The sequence below is a fragment of the Poecilia formosa genome, unplaced genomic scaffold (genome assembly GCF_000485575.1).
Source record: "Poecilia formosa unplaced genomic scaffold, Poecilia_formosa-5.1.2 Scaffold3, whole genome shotgun sequence".
Classification (NCBI taxonomy): domain Eukaryota; kingdom Metazoa; phylum Chordata; class Actinopteri; order Cyprinodontiformes; family Poeciliidae; genus Poecilia; species Poecilia formosa.
The window spans coordinates 189,643-194,854 of record NW_006799942.1 but is presented as its reverse complement, the minus strand read 5'-3'; positions in this window follow the sequence as shown (position 1 = coordinate 194,854).

The following is a 5,212-nucleotide window of genomic DNA, read 5'->3' as shown; positions in this document are numbered from 1 at the left end:
TTCCGGATTATAGCGCACTAGGAAGGAGTCACGTGAGGACGTAGTGACGTCTTCAGGACGTTTTATTAACTGTATTGAGGGTTGTGATTTTGGTAATGGGTTCATTTTTTTGTTCAGGATTGTGGGCGGAGCCTGTGACTATAAAGAAAGGGCTCTGCACTGTCAAGCGTCAGTCTGAGTTTAGATTTCCAACAGGCCACACTGCATGTGATATGAAGGTACTGCTGTGTTTTGTCTGTTCTTTTTGTTTTTTTTTTTGTTTTTTTAAACCTGCCTGGCTGTCCATTGTGAATATGCTGCACAGCTTCTTCAACTTTTTTTCACCTGAAGATGAATAAACACCATCTAATGTGAGCTATGGTGTTGGCCTCTCTTTTTTGTCCAAGTCATATCAAAGCCCCACCGCCACAGTCAAGAAGTCAAATTTCACCAGTGAAGGCAATAGATTGCCAATATCGGATAGGATTTGATTTTAAGTTTGAGAAAGTGTGGGTGCATATGGCAGAAAAAGGTTTATTTTAAAAATTATTGCTATATTCAGCATACTGATATTATTTATGATAACTGTCAAAATAAGAAACACTGAGAGCTGCAGTGATGCTATTAGTATGTGATTCCCAACAGAGGCAGAATGTTGAGACAGATTGTGCGCCTGGGAATGTTGCATAGCCCTTAAGCAAAGGCACACAATGAAAAAAAGCTTATTTTTTTAATTGTGTAACATTTTTCCCCCAGAGCATTTATCTTGTCTCCTACTCATGCTCAACTTAACTACGGCCCTTGGGTAAAATGCACCAAATGAGCAACATTTCCTACTTATTGCAAAATGTTAACTTTATTTGAAAAATCATGCTAGTTCTCAGTAATCCTCAGTGAGTTAAGTAGAACAAAGAAAAGAGTCAGTGACCTGCTGTTTAATCAGCTGCACCACTCTGCTTGAACTGCATATCATAGATGTAGTGAATAAGAATCTACTCCCATAGTTTTAGATAGCTTAAGGATAAAAGCTTTGTTAGCTTTTAGCCTGTTTTATTAGTTATATCTGCACTGTGAAGTTAATGATGAAATATGAGACTTACTTTCATCAAAACTGTTATACCATCCATAGCACCTTTTGAAAACCTTTTTATGTATTCAGACATACATTGATTTAGTTTTGACTTTAACATTATGGAAAAATTATATAAGAATAAAAATTGGACTCCTACTCTGGCATAACATTAAAACAAAGTTTATTTTGTTTGAAAGTGACTAAATCACTTTCAAGAACAAGAGATTCAACATCAGTATCAAATTATTTCTTAAGAAGTAGCTGAATATTTAATGTTTCCAAATGTTTTCACATGATTGATAAGCCCTAAAGGAAAAAAAGACATTGGGCCAAAAGATGTAAAAGAAGCAATGTTGATATAAAGCAATACCTCCACCCTGTAAAGGTGCCTAGTGAAGCAAATCAAAGAGACAAACTGGAAACCCTCTGGTAAAGTGGAATGAGCTGATAATTGAGATGTCACAACACAGCCTCTGAATAGACCACTCATATCCTCTTGCCCTGGGACACGACCTGAAAATTCCTCCTGAATGAGAAAATGAAGTTTCATCTTTTTCACTGAAAATAAAATATTTGTACTTTTTGTGAGCCAACTTAAAATTTAGAGTTTATGAAAAATAATTAGCAAACAGTACAAATTGATCAGCTCCTTTTAGAATGGAATTTATAAACCTAAAGTATTTTTTTTTCAAAACAAATTTTCTGTATTTGTTTTTTCTTGTTCAGTATCCATTACCAACTTCTGAGAATATATGGAAAGCAAACTTACATACTTAGAGACCGTCTACCATTTCATGCTGCATATTTTTTAAAATTATAATTTTTATGCACACATTGTGTGTTTTTTTCTTATCTTAATTACTACAACCTCTTGGTCACAATCAGCTGCAGCAACTATTAAGCTACATAATGTCATGATCTATAGTGGCTGAATGGTGAGGTAGGACACAGGCAGACCCAGGTTGAAGTGGTGATGATGGTGGTTTTAATGACTAATCCAACAGAACAGAACACAGGCAGCAAGACCTAACACGACGAGGATCTGACAAGAGACAAAGACAACAGGTGGGACTAAATACACTGGGAGGGTAATCAAAGAAACGAGACACATGTGGGAACAATCAACAGGGAAGACAGAGACTCAGGGGAACAGACTACTAAACACTGAAAAACCTCAAAATAAATACACAGAAAACACAGATCACCACATTTAAGATAATTTTCAAACAAGCAATTAAGGTATTGGATAAGAAGCCTGTTATAAGTCATCCATGTTATATTTTAAAACATGATGAATTATTAAAACAGTCTCTTGTTTTTAATCTTAAACTATTTTAAAATGTTTACATGGTAAGGCTCCAAGTACCCTTTTGAATCTTTTAAAACTGCTGGTTCAGTAGCTCGTGGAGATCTGTAGGGAACTGTAAGGTGCCTTTGTAGTAAACTTCTGAGTCAATCAGCATTATCTCTATGAAGAGATAACATTTAATTCCCTTCCTGTTGAACTCCGGCTGCCTTCAGTTTAGGTTAAAGCTGAATTTTATTTATTTATTTTTTTTAAGAAACATCTATGTAACTATGAATGGTTACCAAATCTATCTTCTTTATGGTATTGTAATTAATTTTTGATGAGTTTTAATGAGTTTTGTATTTATTGTTTTAATATGTAAATTTTAAACATTGCAGGTTTTGTGTAATGACAACTAGGGACAAACACAGCAAAATATAGCTGCATGACTTCAGGAAAGAATTTAATTAAAATACTATTGCTGACAGCTGTGACATGTTGATTATGATTAATGATTTATCCTCATTTTTTCAGGTTTTTTCACCATTATACAGCTAGATTTTGAGGAACTATAGGACTTTAACTGAAACCAGGGCATTTTCTTGTTTCGGATTCTGACTTGACTTTTCAAGAACAAAGAGGTTTGTGTGAAAAAAAGGATGAAATGATGGAAAAACATCTTATGACCTCTGTTACATATAGTGGAGGATGTATGATGCTGTGGATCTCTAAAAGTTTTGTGAATCTTTGTAGCTGAGTATGTGGAATTACGAAATGTTTGTATTTTGGATATACTTTAGATAAAATATGGTAGAATAAAAAAATGTGCATTTCAGCAGGATAACGCTCCAAAGTCATATGACCAAATCAACACAGAATCCATCCTTTCTGGATGGGTGGATGAAACAAAAAGTTGGAAATAGAAATATTTTTTCAGAATTTGTAAATGTAAAAAAGTGTAAAAACTCGCCATTAAACAGAACCAGGTACAGAAAGAGTGTTTCACATAAAAATCCTCACTCAGATTTAAAGCAGGAAACATTTTGCTGTGTAGCAAAAACACAAGTCCCTTTATAACCATCGCACCTGGAATCAGATTTTATTACATACTGTACAAATGCTTCTTTTTTCCCTCCAGGAAGATAAATTGATGTTACTATTCAAAGCAACGTTTTCTGATTGTTAAGGAAGTGACTGGAATGAGAACATGTGCAGTTTTTATTTTTTGTCCTTTGTATGCATCTTTGTTTGGAGACACACAACAAGCATAACCGATTCATCATCCCTTATGATAAATGTTCAGCTAATTAATCAAACTTTTATTTTACATCAGGAGCAAAAAACGGGTCTCTGTTAAAATAGCCAAATCGCCCAGTGTCCCCAGTCTGCACTTTATGCCTCACACAGGAAAGTCTGCCTGAAATATTAAATTTTCTTATGCCTTGATTTCAGGACGTTTTTGGTTGCCTTTGTTGATAGGATTAGATTTATTTATTTTTTTACTCAGAAGCTAATATTGTTATTTAGAAATAGGACTGAGAATATAGTTTATTTTTAGTCTTTTCTATCCCATATCTCTGTCATGCCTTTTTTCAAATTATCTATTTGCAAAAGGCAAAAGCTTTAAGTGCAAAAATACTGCACATCCCAAAATGACTTTGAGTCACACTAGTGGACCCCCCACTGAGTGATGTAAAGTTTGGGGAGCAAAAAAAAACATGAATTCCATTTGAATTTAATTTTGCATCTCTGTCAGAGTGAATAAGAAAATCCATGAATCAATACCAAAATATTTTTTTATATTCAGTTGCTGTAACTCCCTTTAGACCTCTCCAGCTATTCATCTATTTTTATTTTTATTTTTTGTAGTGCAAATAGCATCACAGGTTATTATTTAATGAATTAAAGGTCAAAGGTTTGCATGTACAACCTATATTATATTTGATAAGAATATTATGTTGCATAGCCTCATGCAAGAAAAACAAGATTATTTATAGAGCCTTGTAAAAGTATTTATACACTTTTGTTACATTACAGACTTAATCTTTGGTGCATTTTGGGAGGATTGTATGTGACAGACCAACTCAAAGTAGTGGACAATATGAAGTAGACAGAAACAAGCTTTTTTGTCCTTATCCCAACATCTGATTCCCCTAAATAACATGCAGTACACCAAGCACCTTCATAAGTTATTATATTAGTACAAAATATATTCAGCTGTTAAAATGACTCAGTCAAAGTCCAGGCTTAAATTCATCTGAGAAACTATGGTATTTCCTAACACATTTCTAGATGTCAGTATAGTCAAATGGCTGATTGTAGTGTAAAACACTTTGAGTTTTCAGTATGACAAAATGGGAGTTACAAGTATATGAATATCCTTGTAAGACAATATGTGCAGCTATTTGTTGAACTAAAACTTGTTTATGCTCATACTAAGTATTCACTAATAAATTAAGAGCGATCAATTTGTAAATATTGTGCATTCATATTTCTGTTTCAAATATTCAAAAGAACAACCCCTTAAATGACCACTTTGTTGAAAAATATGATCAACTGCTCAAATTGGCCAAAGTGGTGTTTGAAGAGGGCTTTGTAAAGTAATTTCACTTGCAAAACAACGTCAATGTACACTGCTAATTCAGCTTTTCATAACACTCTTTCTTGGAAGGCCTGTCCTCCAGTTAGACATTATTTCCAGAGGCTTGTAGATTAAGAAAAAGCTTTAAGTTACCAAAGTACTCTGCAAAAGTGGGTTACGTTGGTGGTGCTTATAGAAGTATGCAAATCCACCCAAGCATAATGTTTCCGTCTTTTCCTTGACCTACTTTTTGCTTCCAAGCATAATCTCTGATAGAATTCCTTAACCAGCA